The sequence below is a fragment of the Alligator mississippiensis genome, chromosome 10, assembly GCF_030867095.1.
Source record: "Alligator mississippiensis isolate rAllMis1 chromosome 10, rAllMis1, whole genome shotgun sequence".
Lineage (NCBI taxonomy): Eukaryota > Metazoa > Chordata > Crocodylia > Alligatoridae > Alligator > Alligator mississippiensis.
In genome coordinates this window covers 13,022,390-13,039,374 of record NC_081833.1, presented here as the reverse complement: position 1 = coordinate 13,039,374, position 16,985 = coordinate 13,022,390, and the positions used below count along the sequence as shown (strand labels likewise).

General features: G+C 43.7%; 1 long non-coding RNA gene across 3 annotated transcripts in view; it reads left to right on the top strand.

Moving 5' to 3' along the window:
• Positions 1 to 14,357: 14,357 nt before the first annotated feature.
• Positions 14,358 to 16,985, top strand: part of LOC106739023 (uncharacterized) — a 51,848-nt gene continuing 49,220 nt past the window's right edge. Inside the window, exon 1 of one of the 3 annotated variants that reach the window (XR_009455131.1) lies at positions 14,358 to 15,260. This is a non-coding gene — a long non-coding RNA (uncharacterized LOC106739023). The remainder of the gene's footprint in view (positions 15,261 to 16,985) is intronic. The other 2 variants (XR_009455129.1, XR_009455130.1) reach the window with 2 other exon arrangements.

The following is a 16,985-nucleotide window of genomic DNA, read 5'->3' as shown; positions in this document are numbered from 1 at the left end:
GCTGTGTCCCCAGCAGACTTCCTCATTAAGGGAGATGATTTGGTAGACCTCGGCCTATGATTCCTTTGGCACGTCAGCTAGGCCTGTGTCACAACCCCAGCGACTCTGGGCCTGGCTTCCTATGACTCTTCCGCTCACATCTTCAGGCAAAGTTTCACTGGACAGTGTCCACTGGATCCTTGGACTCGTTCAGAGGTCAGTGGGAGCTGGCCAATGTGCTCTGCTCACTGTTCCTCCCTTTGGATCACTTGTTATTAACCTTTGACCCTCACTTCTGTCCCTGTTACTGCTTCAGTTGTCCCAAGAACTATTAGTGCACGCTAAATAGCCCCTCTAAAAATGGAGGGGACTAACTGTGTGGATCTATGTTCATGAGTCTTTGTGTACCAAATAGGACTGTGCCACACAACCCTTTGAGCCACACTCCTGTCCTGTTTTCACTCTGCTGTCCGATGGAATCTGTTGTTGCATCCTCAGTTGTCTCCCTAATTAAGGGAGGGTTAACTTTTTTCTGGCGGGCCTAGCCTGCCATTAAAATGGCACAACAAATAGGCCTATGTCACAGCAGCAGAGACTGGATGCTGAACGGGAGAACGAACAGGGTATGACCAGGGTTTTTTACCCTTGGTCCTCTCTCACTTGCATCCTCCATTGTTTAAGGTCTAAGAAATTCTGATGGGAGGCTATGACCCAAACTCCTGTCCATAATAGCCACAGATACAACTTTCCTCTAACACAAGAATTTGTCCAATGCCTTTTTGATTCTTGCATTTCCAAATTTGGCTTCATTCAGATAGGGAAGGGGGGCAGAAAGCAGTTCCTTACTGAGAAGGCAAGACCCCACTGCCAGGGCAGTCCAGCTTGCTGACTTCTCCTGAGCTCCAGGCCCCAGCCCACTGGAGAAGCCTTTTGGCCACCAGGATCCTCAGCAGCCTGGCTTGCAGGTTGCCCTGAAGATGCTAGAAAATAGCCTAGACTTTGAAACCAGCCAGTGTCCTTTGTCAAAGCAGCTTTGTCAGACCAGTTTTGTTTTGTGGGCTGGGCAGATCCAGGTGGAAATGTGTTTCATCAGGATTTGTTTGGTTATTTATTTATTCATTGGATGATGCACTACCAAGGGCTCATAGGAGGCTGCGAGGACTCCTATGTGAGGCTCATAGGAGTCACAGTTTTTGCCTGCAGGGGTTAAGGAGTGCAGGGTTAGACCCCAGTGTTGCAGTGCAGGCTCTGGCTGTGATCCTCCATATAGCCTCCCCTTTACAGTTATCTGTGTACAGGTTTCCCTCACTTTATGCAGGTTCTGTATGTGCGAATTCGCTCTTCTGCAATGACCCTATTTATACAAAAAATCATTATATGCAAGGTAAATTCACTCTTATGCGACCAGTGTGGTGGAAGCCCGCAATCAGCTGCTTTGTTCAGTGCATTGTGGGAGAGATGCCATAGACAGAGGAAGAAAAAATTATTTGGGGGGGCTGAGCCGGGTGGTGGTGCGCAAGTTGGGCTGCAGCACCAGCCCCTGCAATCTGGCCCCATCTCCCCGGTGCCATGGGAACTGAGCCATGAAGCTGCCCAGCAGCAGCACCTGTGGCTCCTGCTCAGGGCAGCTGGTGCCTGTGCTCCTGTAGCTGCAGCTGCCCAAAAAGCGGCATGACGCCATGTCAGTATAGTTGAGGGGGTCAATACAGTTGAGGTCTTCGAGCATATCCCTATTTTTTACATTGTAAAGTGGGTTCCCTTTTATGCGAATTCAAGTTATGTGCCATTTTCCAGGAAAGCATGTACAGCATAAAGCGAGGGAAGCTTGTACAGGACACAGTTTTGGACCTTCTGCTAAGTACTTTGACTCTCAAATGCATTTAGAGTTGGCCCTTTAGAGAGTCATTAAGAGTTTTGGGGTAAGCAAGGAATCCTGAATGGGGTTTTTCATGTAATAGGGACTGAGCTTGTGAGGTGCTGTACCTCGTTGGAAGTGCCCTGAGTGATCATAATAGAAGCACCTCTTTCTCAGGATTGTGGCAGGTTTGGCCCTTATACACTGTACATATCCAAACACTTCTATTGACAGTGTGTTGATCCCATTGGCTGGATCTCAGTATAGGATCAGGGTGAATATAAGAGGACTTCAGTGGGACTTTCCATTTGTTTTCAAGTGTTCATATTCTAGCACTGTAGGCTTAATTTGAAAGTACAGACCATTCTTTAAGTAAAACCATTACTCAAAACTGAGCATTTCTCTCTTAGGTAAGTGAGGAAATTAGGTGATAATTGTATGCCAGTTTTCCATGTTTATGTAAGAAATACTTTAACTAATAATTTAGTCTCAGTGGCTTTTGCAGCTAAGCTATTCAGTATGCTGTTTGTTTCCCATATAAATCTAAATTACAGTATCCCTCAACGTTTCAAGGAAGGGGGTACTTTGATAATGTTGTTTGTCCTTTGCAGCCAAAGATGACCATATCTGCCGGGGGGGGGGGGGGGGAGGAGGGGGGAAGGGGAGGAGAAGAGAGAAAAGAAGTGAGAAAGAAACAGGGAGGGAGAAAAGAGAAAAGGAGAAGAAAAAAAAGGAAGAAAGAGAAAAGAGAGAGGAAAGAGAAAGGAGGGGGGTGCGGGCTAGGTCGTGTTGGTATGTAGGTGACTTATACGCCCAACCTTTGCCTTGAACAATCTGCTGAAGATTGTCTTTGGCAGGTGAGTGCCGGGTGTTCTTGAAAGCTGGCCAGCCCATCTTAGGTGCACCAGTTTCAGTAGAGCATGAATACTGAGGAGAGCTGATCTTCCAAGCACCTTGGTGTCCTGAATCTTGTCCTGCCACTTGATCTTTACTATCTTTCGCAGGCAGCACAGGTGGAAGTGGTTTAGTTTCTTGACACAACGCTGGTAGATAGTCCAGGTTTCGCAGGCGTAAAGGAGGATCAGGAGAATGATGGCTTTGTAGACCCTCAGTTTCTTCGACATTCCAATGCCTCTGTGGTCCCAGAACAACTTAGAGTCTGCCGAAGGCCACACTAGCTTTCACTAATCTCATGTTGACTGTTATCAATGTGGGCAGCATGGGAGAGTGTGCTGCCTAGATAGACAAACTTCTTAACCATCGACAGTTGTTGGCCTTTAACTGAGATGTGGTTCCTGGGGTGTTGCGCCAGGTGCAGGCTGAAACATCACTTTGGTCTTCTTCATGTTAACAGTGAGTCTGAAGCTGTTGCAGGCTAATGAGAATAGGTCCATGGACTGTTGCACGTTAGGCTGTGAATCTCCATATAACACACAGTCATCAGTGAAGAGGAAGTCACGAAGCATGGCTGTTTGGATTTTGGAGCTTGCTCAGAGCCTGCATAGGTTGAAGATGTCTCATTCAAAATGGTACCTGATCCCTGTACCAAGGTCATCGTCTTGGAAGGCTTCCAACAGCACGGCAGAGAATACCATGCTGAAGAGGGTAGGTATGAGCACATAGCCTTGCTTGGCGCCATTTGTGACCGGAAAGGGTCAGAGCATTTGCCATTTGCAAGGACATGTGCCATCATGCCGTTGAAGAACTGTCGAACCATACTGATGAATTTTCTGCGGCATCCGTACTTCTTCATGATTTCCCAGAGGCCTTCACGGTTCACCATGTCGAAGGCTTCGGTAGCTCAATGAATGTGAGGAGAAGGTTTATATTATGTTCCTGCCACTTTTCTTGAAGCTGCCAGGCTTCAAACACCATGTCGGTAGTTCCATGTCCTGTTCTGAAGCCGCACTGGCTCTCAGGCAGTAGGTCGTTCAGATGGTCGGTCAGCCGGTTGAGGAGGATTCTCACGAGTATCTTACTGGTGGCTGAGAGGAGGGAGATACCCCTGTGGTTGTCACAGAGTTGACAATTTCCCTTCCTCTTGTACAGGTGGACAATGGAGGCATCCTTGAATTCTTGAGGGACTACCTCCTGTGCCCACGTACTGCAGAAGATCTCGGTTAGTTTCTCCGTGAAGTTGTGATTACCTGATTTGTAGACCTCCACTGGAATCTCGTTGGATCCAGGAGCTTTGCCACAAGACATTTGTTGTATGGCCTTTTGGGCTTCCGTGATTGTAGGTGGAACAGTCATGGATAAAGTTGTACTATCACAGATAAAGTTAATACTGAAACAAAATATACAGATTTTATTTCATTCATACAAAATACACCACTAGGAACCAGTGCAGCATCCTTGCTCACTGATAAACAAGAATGTTACTAACGAATACGCAGGATGCTTGAAACCCTCTCTCATTAACGTAAAAAATTATAGATACCTATGCAGTTCTATGGGGAAATGCAGTTCTGAGTATAGGGACTAAGACTGGCCCTAAAATCTAGTATGAGATGTATCTTTTTCTAGAGCAGCAGGAGATGAAAGAGTTGGGGAGACAGAATACTCAGTCCCTGAAAAGGGGGAGACTTTTGTGTTGCTTTGCAGCAGGCCTCTCTGTCTGATTTCGGAGCAGTGGTTCTCAACCTATTTGCCATAGTAGACCACATTTGCAGCTCACACCCATGCAACTTACTTCCTGTGTATCCATTTAAAAAACACTTTAATGGGATGTCACATGGGCCACAGCTGTGTGCTGATTGGGCTTCATGTGGGCTGCAAACCACCGTTTTGAAGCAATATTGATTGGTTCAGGGAAGAGCCAGAATTCCTTGTCTGAGGGATGAGTAGTTGTTAAAACATGGGCTCATGGAGGGTGGTTGTGTGTGGGCAAAAATATCAGCAGTGTGTTTTCAGAACCATAGTCATAATCAATATTCAGAGTACAAGGTCTCAGCTGACACCTGTTCTTGCATATTGATACTTGACTGATGACAGTCACCCTGCCACAGTCCAAATGGATTTGTTTATAAGTTTACCTTGGACTTACTCCTCATTGAGGGTCGTTAGTATATAGATGAGAGGTGGTTCATAAATAGAAGTTTCAATCACTCAAAAGTGGTTTCACAGTACTTTAGTTCTGTTACTGCTCACATTTACTAACACTTACTTCTGAGTAACAGGAAAAGATACCAGTGTGTGCTATACATGGTAACTACCTGAGAAATAGAAGCTCTGTACCCTAGTCTTTCCTGTAAGCCATAGCTTTAGCAAAAGTAGGAAGTTGTCTTCTTTCGTTTTGGTTTTTTATATTGTGTCTCTATGAAAACACATTTTGCAAATGTTCCTGCCAGGAGATCCCCGCTATGATCGCACCAAGGAATTACTGCACCATGGGACAGCACAAAGCAAGCGATTGGTTGAGCTCCTACTGCTCCCACAGCATCCGTGCAGAAAGACAGCAAGTGAAATGTACAGCTCGCTTAATGAGTCTAGTGTGTATGGGAGACTCAATTAAAATTAAATTATACAACAAATTAGGTTTTAAATGCTATGCTGCTTAGCCAGCCAGACAAATAATAATTAGAGATGTACTGATCCAACACTGTGCATTTGAATAGCAGACTGCCCTAACAGCTTTTCATGTAGGCTGACTTTCCTATCTTACTACCTCAAGAGAGGGTCCTTGTGGGACTCTGCTTAACCATCCTTATAGAGGCCTATGTCATACCAAGCACCCTTCTGGTCAAGGTGGAATGGATAAGACTCTTTCCCTTGCTCATTCACCCAACTATTAGATCAGCCAGTGATGTTGCCTGAATTACATGAATCGCTCTGACTTCTTTCTCTAAGAGTAAGTTGTTGAATTTCAGTTTCTGAGTCTTGTGCGTGCATGCACTGGGCTGTCTGATTTTGAAGCAAAAACACCTGAAAAAATATTTTTTTTTTTTTGCCCTCCCCAAGACACTTCTCTTCTTACCGTTCCAGAGCTCAGTCAACCTAGAAAAGACTTTAAAGGTAACCACTCACATCCAAATTAATTTGCATTGCAGTAGTAGCTGGAGCTCTCAGCTGTGTTGTGTTGGATATTATTCAGCTATGAAGAGAAAGCTGCTGCTCTGGACTCCTCATCTTCTACATATGAAACAGTGGTCAACCTACCAAATAAAAATAAAACATTTAGAAATATAAAATTTAAATAATTATAAGTAAACAACAAGTGATAAAGAGTGCTGTGCCCAAATATCAATGAAATATAAGCCAAAAGATAATTCAATTACTGTTCACACTTCACAGGTCAGCATGAGAGTACATGAAGAAATGTGCAGTACCTCATTTACTTTGGCCACCCCTTCTATACACGGAATCAGGTATTTGGGGATGCTAGCCAAGACATAAAATACAAACATTCCCTCATAAAGTCAGTAGCACTTATTTTGTTAAATTCAGATTGCACTTTTTAACCTTTTTATAGGTTGTTTTAGTCGTGTTTGTTTGCCTTTCCAGGTAGAAGGAAAAGGAAGTACTTTTGGTTTTGTTCACAACAAAATTCACTTTCAGGTTCCCAGCACTGCAGCATTTGATCTGCAAAACCTGGATGGGAGTATTTTTATCTTAAAAATAATGTTTCCTTTGGGTTAAGCAAAATTATGATAGAAGCATTTGTAGTGGTGGTAAGTTGTATTTTGTGGGGAAAACATTTCAAGGAGCCATTCCTCAGGTATCCAGCTTGTAGCCGTATTGGTCTAGAGCAGGGGTGGGCAATTATTTCAGGCAGAGGGCCACTTACTGAGTTTTGGGAAGCCATCAAGGGCTGAATAACAGAGAGCCAGGGGCAGACAAATATTAATTTTCTACATTTTTTAGGGGCCCTGTGGGCCAGACAGAATGGCCTGGCGGGCTGCATCCAGTCCCCAGGCTGCATTTTGCCCACCCCTGGTCAAGAGGAAAAAGCAATTAGGACTTGTGGTAGAGGTGATATGTTTTATTAGACCAACTAGATTTTTTTTAAACTATTTATTTAATTGCAAGCGTTTGGGCACAAACACCTTTCACCAGGCATCGGAGAAAAGTTTGTAAAAGTTCTCCTGGGTAGAAATGAAAGTTCATATTTCATAGGAGAGTTGAAGCGGTGGTAAAATCTCCTGTTTGGAAAAGTTAATTTTATATGCAGATTAGGCTCAGAGAAAAGTTGGAATAGTCTCTTTACCTCAAAATTGTTTGGTGGTAAGCAGGATGTATTCATATTTCCTTCTGGTTATAGTGTTTCATATTTCACAGAGGAATAAATAGCTGTAATGTGTTCTGGGCAGGCATTTTCCTGCAAACTTAACCATCTTAACCATAACATAGCATGCCCTGTCTTTACTGCCACACCTAAAGTCTAAACATATGGGTATGGGTTGTAGATTTATCTAAACATCTTGAAACAAATTTGAGAAAAACCTTTCTTTAAATGTACCTCCTTTTAATGTATAAGTGCCACATCTTCCTTACTTTTTTCTACCAGGGCATTCAATAAGTTCCCCAGCACTTCTACAATCACATCCTCAAATTGATATCTTTAGTCCCGAAAGGAAAAGATAGCATGTTAATGATTTTACAAGCCTTTACCTCCATTAAGAATCAGGACATTTATAATCTGGTTTAAGAACCATTAATACTTTAGGCATCTTTTCTTAAAATGTTTCTGCATTATGTTCTAATTAAAGGTGTAAAAAATCAACAGCATCAGGAAATAAAGTTGTAGAATGATGTCCACAATAGGCATGTCTGCTGTCCACACTATGAAAGCTTTACTCTTTTCCCTCATTAGTATGTTGTCTCAGCCTGAGTTGAAAAGATTGAAACTACAAGTCAGAGGGTAATTTACAGCCCATTCAGTTTTTGGCTTGTCTGTAGAGAAGACCAAAGAGAGTGAGTTCATGCCAGAGCTGATATGGGTTAGGCTGGGCTGCATCATTTGCAAAGAAGATGAGAATATGAGAAAAGCTGCCATGCTGGATTTAAGGAGGAAATGCCTAACAAAGAAAAGTAAAAAAACACAGTGAAATTTGAGCCTCAACCTTGTGATTATGAATAACAACAGTTTTGGGGTTTTTTTAATGTATTTTGTGCTCCAAGTCAAATGAGACAAATCAGTTCCAAATCATATAAATTGAGCAGAACTCAATTATCCCAAAAACCATATCAACTGAGCAGACAGAACTCAAATTATTCTAAACACTATGTATGGTGCTACAACCAGTGAGCATCCTCCATCCCAGGCTCTCACCCTGGGACTTCAGATACTCCCACATCCATTGGCAGGCATCCTATGGGCAGGCCCAAGCCTGGAGGTCTTGAGATTCAGATGCCCCCACTTAATCTTAGCCCACAAGAAGCTGAAAAGTGATAACAGCAGTTCAAATTCAGGTACCAAGAGGAGGCAATGGATACCAAACGTTTGCACTGTGGTAAGTCTGGGGACTGAGTCCCACCTCATTTCCCTGTAGGGGGAATAGGTGCATTTGGACTTCTAGTACATGAATCCCAAAGCAAATCTACTAGTTATAAAAGTCTCTATAATGCTGTGGAGAGATGCAGCTCTCCGGGGGACACGGGGAGGCAAAAAAACCCAACCCTGCTCCAAACAAACAATAATATTTTTCCTCACAAATCTGTCAAACCAGCCTACCAGCTAAGGCAATCTGTTTGTTGTATGATGAAGTGCAACTGATCATTGTTTGCAGATTAAGGAGAAAAATGTAAAATATTGTTAGGAAAAAAAAGAGGGAGGAAAGATACTGCATTGCTATCCTGCTTTTACCTTCACACAAGTAACATTATCTTCCAGTTCAAACATGCTGGATCTTTTATCCATGACCATTTAAAAATACTCCTGAACGAGTGGCTGGTTATTTTCTAGTTGACAGTAGAAATCTCTCTGCTTGAAAATTATTGAAGGGAAAAACTTCTAGTTGACTTGTACAGTAAAAGGAAAAACAAACAAACATGTATTTATCTTGTCTCTTCTTCCTTTCAGATGCAAAGGCTCTTCGCTTATTTTAAAGATTAGCAGTGAAAGCCACCATCAGTAAAAACAACATCATTAGACCATCACATCACTGAAGAGACTGTCAGATATAAAAAGAAAGACCTGTAAGTATGTATTGTTAGGGCAGTCTTGGGGCTGAGGGAGTCTCTTGATACTGTACTTTAATATAGGAGATATGCCACAATTCTAGCAATCGCAGAGCTAGATTCTCAACTGGGGTGAGATGTCAGAGAACTCCATTCAAGTCAACGGAGCTCTTCAGCTTTTCACTAGTCAGGAATATTGTCTCCCTTATATCTCACTGTCGGAACTGGCAAAAACTGGAGAAGCTGTGGGGCAGAAGAACTAACATCTACCCTTCTGACCAATTAAGGGGCTGTACCAACAGGTTATACAGGGACAGGTCCTATCTAGATATTCCCTTTGGAATGGTGGAGGGACATTTTGTCTATTTTTCTCAGGGCACTATGTCCCTGGTGTAAGCGTGAGAGAGAAGGTTGCTCTTCCAGTCAAGAACACTACCACCTCATAGCCCATCTCAGGTGAGGGAACAGCAGCAGCCTTCCAGAAACAATCCTCACAATGTATTGCACTGTTAGACTGATTAAAATACACTGTAATTTCTTAAAGAGGGAGAAGTTTCTCTTTTGCTGGAAGGAGAGGCAGAGGAGATAGCTAAAGGAAAAGAACAAGACAGACTGAGTTTGGTACCACTAGTTATAAACAGTGCCTGCTCTAAAGCTTCTGGTGAAGATCCTTGAGCCACTGCATGGTAAAGGAGCAGGTCTGATAGAAGTACAACAAAGAGGTTGTGTTCCATTAGTGTTGTAATGTAGTTAAATTAGAGTGATCTATAAAGTAGTCATTGTGGGTACCAAAGCAGAAGCCTGAGTGGATAATAGAGTTGGATACCATCATTAGCACATACTTTACAGCTATTTAAACTTTGATAAAATACCCTAAATTGAATCCTCTTTAGAGCTTTAAATTACAAAGCCCTTCAGAGGATGAACCAGCAGTAAGGAAAACCCTTACCCCAGTAACTACTTCTTTCCATATATTATGTTCTAAAAAAACCCACCGCAATTTTTAGCACAGTCTGGAGTTATAAGATCATGGTCTCCATTGACTTAGATAGAATTGCCTCTGGCAGGACAGAAGAATCAGTTTGTTATGTCCCTTGCAAAATCAAAGGATCCCATGCTGTCTTCCCTGGCTTATTGCTGACAGGAGGTTAGATCCATCAGCCCCAGAGGCTGGAGACTCAGTAGCATTTGTTTAATGTATTAAAAATTTCCCACTGTGGACATTTAGGAGAAAATTGGCCATGATTCAGGAGGCTCTGGCTTCTCTGGACAGCAACAACGAAGGTTACATATTAAAATCCTAGGAGCTCAAGAATAAAATTGAAAGTATCAGCTGATAGGTCCTATACATTCATTACAAAGAACACCAAGCTCTGTAAACCTCTTGGGGTGGTGGAAGGGGAGAGGAGGAGAAGCAAAGTGCTGACCTTGAGACCAGTCTTAGGTTAAGGATATTAGGTTGGTGGGATCTTCCAAATCTTTGATTTGGTTATCTTTGATTTGGATCTCTCTCAGCCCTCACATATATGAAATAACCAAGTCTTGGAGATTCTTCCTGACTCTCATCTCATAAATATCCATACTGTTAAAAATACCGTTCAGGCTTTTATCCACAGTATCCTTCTCTGCATGCGTGCTCATGCTCAAGTACATCTAGAATGCTGTGTAAAGACACATTTTCTTATTCTGTTACTTTGACATGGTACCTCTCTGTGTGTGTCCCTTGTTTGGCTCCCTGTTCTCCATTGTCTCGCACCTAAGCTACCTGCCTTGACTTTTAAAGTCTTTCCTGGCTTGTCCACTGTCTTGACTTATGGCTTCCTTGGACTGCATCATGTTTGTCCTTGGTAGCAATCTGTTGTCTAGTCTTATACTTACACTTGAACTTTTTGGGAAAGGGACCATTTTCTTGTTCATCTGCGCATTGCTTAGAACAATAAGGTCTTAGTCCATAACTAGAGTTTCCAGGTGCTTTAGTAATACCAGCCATCAATAAATAATATTTCTTTATCTCCACACTGGGTTAAGGAGCATGGAAGAGATAATGACAGCTTCCCAGCAGTCTCAGTGACTGTCCTCTCTAATGAAGGGGGCTGGCTGTAGTTAACCTTTGGGAACACCAGTTATACAGTCTACATAGTTCTGATGACTGGGTTCTATATTATTTTACACCTAATAAAAGGGCTGTGCATCCCACATTGCTGCATAAATAATAACCAGCACCTGGGTGTGGACAAATGTATACTTGTAGTTGATTCACAATGGGAAGGGGAGCTGCCTAGGACTATGCAGCACTCGTTACACTTTAACTTGTTCTGTGTGCAGATTCTGTAGCAACACAAGCACAGCAAACTACTCCAATTTGAACTCTGCTTTCTCCAAGAGCAAAGTTGGGGTGATTTTGCTTGCTTGTATCACTACAGGCTTACACACATGTAACAGTTACAGTGTGACAGTGGCTGCACAAAACTGACCAGCAACTTCCTCCTTTGCTCCCAACTACCTTTTGAAACCTATATATAATATAGGTTATACTATGTATAATCTATATTGGGGCGGGCAAAATGCGGCCCGTGGGCCACAGGAGGCCCACCAGGCCATTCTATCTGGCCCACGGGGCCCCTACAAAATTTAGAAAATTAATATTTATCTGCCCCTGGTTGCCTATCATGCGGCCCTTGACGGCTTGCCAAAACTCAGTAAGTGGCCCTCCGCCCAAAATAATTGCCCGCCCCTGATCTATTTATAAGTAATATACATATATACACTTACATACATAAGTGTATGTTTGTCCATAGTCTAGTAGGGTGTGCCATGGTACTCTGCCTATGATGAGGAGGGATTCCCATTCATCACTCAGCTGCTGTTTCCCTATGATTTGAAACAGGGAATGATGAACTCAAAAAGGAGTCTTATCCAGTCTTTCTTAGCAGACGAATTAGGATTACAGCACACACTTATAAGAGTGGGAGTGTGAAGCAATGCAGGGAGGAAGGAGATGTAATTAAGAGGAATCCAGGAATAAGGCAGACCCCCAAGAATGGCCTGGGGGAAAGACACTGATGAAACTGATCTGGGCTAGGATTATAATAAGCCTACAGAAAATGGATCATTTGGTAATGTTAACTTGCTTAGAGAGATTTATCTGTCTACAAATTTGCCAGATTTCTCAGAAATGTGATGAGGCCAGAGATATATTAGGCATTAAAGATAGTATCATTATCTAAAAAATGTTTAACAGACAGCTTTACTGGCGGTTGTCTTGTGGCATCCTCATCTCTCATGGCAGTAGGTGCTGAGGTGTTATAATAGGAGAATTAATCTAAACTTTCCTAAACAGCTGCACATTGTGTACAATTGCAGATTTAGAAGAACTCTGCACATTAAAACAATGCAACAGTAAAGAAGCAAAAACCTCTGTAGTTCTTTGAAAGATTAACATGGAAAAATGCAATAGGTGCATGTTCCTTTAGCTTTTGCAGGAGCAAGTTTGAGAATTAGAATGAAAAAACTGCCTCCAAGAATAGAAGTTACAAGGATGGTCATCTCAGTCCGAAATGAGACTGGGGATCAACGTGCATAACAGGTTTATGGGTGGATGTGCGCTTTTTACAGATTGGTAATTTCATGCTTTGGAGCCTCACTGAGCTGCTTTTTAAAAATACATATCTGATCAGGACAACCCCTATTAAACCACAAAGCAGTTATTTTAGGAGATTGGCTGGAAATAAACTTGTTTCTGTGCTAATTTTTTCTCTTGGCAGAACCAATTCATTCTTGGCCTTCACAAGCTGGTCTTTTACATTTGATTTAGAATTGGTTTGGGGCCTCTGGGAATCTCTGATGGCAGCCTCCCTAATGTAGTGTCAGCACAAAGAAAGAAAGTCAGTTTCACTTAGTTCCTGTTGTCTAGGATCTCATTTGGATTTTCACTCACATACTTATTCTCTTCATATCAATGCATCTTCTGGTCTTTAGTCACATTAGACAATGAGACAAGACCTTGGTAAGCCAGCCTTCTTGTTTTCTGTTAGGGTCACTAGAACACAAAGTCATCTTTTTCTATGCCATCTGCTCTTGAAATCATCATCTTCCTTTACAAGCATGACAGGTAATCTTAGGTGTGGATGAAAATAAAAGGTCAGCATGGGGTAGACCTGTTTCAGTTTGTCAGAAATTTGACAGAAATACTCTTCAACAGCTAAAGAAGGGGCAAAAGTTGGTTATAGAGATCTAGTAAGGGTCATTTTGCTGCAAGAAGTGGCCAAACACCAGCTTTATAGTAGTTGTTGCCAAGAAAATTCAGCCAATATAAAAAGTCATGCCGTACTTCCTCAGCACACCAAGCTAATCAATTTTTTTATACTCACGCTCAGCCCTGGCTCCTACTTGGCTGTGGTGAAGTTCAAGATGCTGGTTACTACCTCAGAACAAAATAAAATAAAACCCACAAAGCATAACCTAGTATCTCCATTACAGTCTGTGCTTGTCTGGAAAGCCTAACTACCCTAAAGTGTTATTCAGAAAAGGTAAAATCATGTCAGAGATCAAGCCTCTGGGAGAAATAAAACAATTTATGTTTGAGCACTTAAAGATAGTGCCATAGTGTATTAGCAAAAGGGGGCTGAATTCAGATTTTGTGGGCAACCTTTATTCTTCCATTTCCTGATTTCAGCATTTGAATTTTCATGAAAGTTCTTCAATTTTTTTTTGTAATTTGCTACTGTTATTATAGTAAGCATACAAAAATCTGCATTATACTACCACTACAAACATCCTGCAAGAGTTTCTCCGTTTGCTGGTTACAAAACAAGGGGATAGGCAAGGATTTCTTATGGTGGTATCTGTTATTGGGCCAACTATGTAGATGGGATAAAGTTAGACAGCTCTTCAATGCAAGACATTCTTCATCAGGTCTCTAATCACAGGAACCTGGCATAGCATGGTGAAAAAACATGAAGAAAAAAAAAAAACAGTGGATGCATTGGTTTCTTTTTTCAAGCAAAACAGCTTTTGTCTAACTCAAGAAAGGATGCAGCATGGCTTGGGAAAAAAAAGTTTGATAGTGAGCATACATAGCTAGAAAGACATATATTTTGCTTCAGTAAAGCATGCCAAGGAGATCACTTGATAACATAGCACAGTATTTAACTTTCATCATTATTAAGTGGAGGTTGCAGACTGCCCAGTCTATGCAAGCGTAGCTTTTCCCCTTGGAGTATTGGCAGCCATCCTAGCTGAACCACCCAGGATTCCTCCCTTTCATGCAGCCTGAAAACTATCAGAAACAGCTGCCAAACTACATTTCCCAGCTTATGTTGCTCTTCTAGTCTGAGGGCCAGGCTGGGTAGCAACACATTTTTACTTGGTTATGCAATAGCACAGGAAAAACCAATAAAGCCTTAACCATTGCAGAGCTCCAGCTGCTGGGCTTGCCCTAAAACCAACTACTTAGATTGTATTTGTTTAGGACCACATCGTACCTTGTGAGCTCAGCATAGAACAAGTTTTGTTCTTCATCTCAGTGATAATCACACCAAGTGTTGTTTAGGGTGATGCAAACTGAGAATTATATTTCAGGAACAGAACACAAAAGATTCAGTAACTGAGTCAGTTGTATGAACTATGCAGAAGAATGCATAGTTCATACAGCTGACTGTCTCCCTGAAATAGGAGAGGCTTCTCTTACAGGCCAAATTTATTCTAGCCTGAGGTGACAGAAAACTAAGTTCTTTCCCTAAAGCAAGTTTCCCCAAATTCACATCTAGATCTTAGTATCTTTATTCTTCAACTCCTGCTGCTTCCTAAACAAACACTAGCCAGTGTCACATCCCTCGCAGCTGCAGCTTTTTACTCCCAACAGAGTCCCTGCTAAATACTTGATTGGACTCAGCTGGTTCTGCCTGGGCTGCAGTTTCAGTGTATGTTCAGACTGGAGATCCAGAGCAGTTTCTCATCAGAAGGGGAAAAAGATATGTCCCCTTTTACCTTCCATGAAATACGTATCTAGAAGAAGGGGTGTGAGTGAATGGAACAGAGGAGAAAGGTGTAAGACTAAGGGAACTTTGGAGATTTGAAATAAAGGGACAAGTGGGTAGGTATATGGAGTATGAGTGAGGTGAGAAAAATGAAAGAGGAAAAGGGAGAGAGTGGACCTGAGAGAGAGAGTCAGGGAAAGCTGAAATGTTGAAAGAATGATGAGAGTCAGTACTTCAGTCTGAGAAAAAGAAGGCAGAAAAGATCCTCCAAAATACGCAGTCATCAGAAGGAATGAAGGAATAACTTGCAGTGGAGCTGTGGAGACATGGTAAGTTTTATAAATTTGTTAATTGAGAGCTTAATACTACAGTGTTAAACCAACTTCTAAGCCCCCAGAGGCTACAGGCTGCATGGGCCACACCAGTCATGCTGCGGGCCAACCTGGATGCATAGGCCCCCTGCCCCCTCCCACTGCACTGCATGTCCATGTGCGTACCCCCTCCCTCTGCTGCAGTGTGTGCCCCACTCCCTACTGCACAAAGGCATGCAAGTGCAATTCTTTCCCCACTCCTCCCCCCAATAATGTGCAAGCATGTGAGAGTGATATCCCCCCTTTCCCTTCAAACTAGAACATGTGGGTGCATGAGCATAATGTCCCTTTCCCCTGCTGCAGTGTGTGCCCTTGCTTGTCCCCTCTACCCACTATCATAGCATGTGGGTACAATCCCATTTGCAGCCAGAGCAGCAGGTGGACAGGAGCCCACAATTTACAACTTAACCTGTGGGCTAGGTTTGGCCCACCAAGGGATTGTATCTGGCCTGTGGCAGATCCCTCAGCTTTGCTTAGCCCACACATGGGAGTCAGCCCGGGCCATGTTGCATACAGCTGGTCCCACTGTCCCCAGGTGTGCAGAGGGGCTGGGGTAGCACTGTGCAGCAGCTGGACTTTTCATCCCAGCAGTCTCAGTGGCAGTGGCTCCTTCTGGCTGCTGCTGCCAGTATCACCGTCACTGCTGGACCTGGCCCCACTTCCTGGGCATCCTGGCTCTACCCCATACCCACTGCCAAGGGTGGCAGATGTAGCAGGTGGGCAGGGTCTCCATGGAGACCAGGCCGGGACCCCCACAGGCAGGGCGTGCTTGGCTGGGGGATGGGGCTGCAGGCAGGTGGGGAGCAGTGTCCAGGAGCGGCATAGGTGGGTGGGTGGGGCTGGGGCCAGGGCCAGGATCACAGGGCAGTGATAGCATGGGGCCGGGTAGAGCTGTGATCTGCATTCTGCACAATGGACTGTGACTGGCCCAATCTGGGAGGGGGGCAGAGCACATGCCCATGACCTCACTGCCCCTGTCCCAGCACAGGCATGTGTGGGCAGCCCCAGTACAGTTCAGCTGTGGAGTGACACAGCCCAGCAGCGTGGGGAGACCCCGATGGATCGTGATCAGATTAAGCTGCCCCGTGCTGCTGGGCACCACTCTGCAGCCACACTGTACTTGGGCTGCTTGCACATGCTTGTGTTGGGGCAGGGGCCAGGTCATAGGTGTGCACTCCAACCCACTCTTGGGTCGGGCCAGATCCTTTGTGCGAGGAGTGGATGATGGCTCGGCCCTGGCCCAGCACTGTCATCACCCCAGGATCCTGGCCTCGGGCCTGGTCCCACCTGCCTGTCCCACTCCAGACACTGCTTTCTGTCTGCCAGCCCCATCCCATCCCCCTGCCCAGCATGCCCTGCCTGTGGGGATCCCAGGAAGCTCCCAGGGTATCCTGTGGAGGTAACCACTCGAGTTTTGGTGAGCTGTTGTGGGCTGGGTTGGGGGAGTGCTGACCTGGCCTGGAACAGTTCATCAAAACTCCCTAAGTGGCCTTCCAGCCCAAATAACTGCCACCCCCTGACTTAACCCCTTGTGGGCTGCCAATTGGACAGCCCTGTATTAAATTTAAACTGAAAAAATCAAATGCAGTGCAAGATGAGTTTGAAAAGATTCATGTTGTAATGAGGATGCGAATACAGGTATACGCAGGTTGATAAAATGCTTTTTCCGGTTCTCTTGAGAAC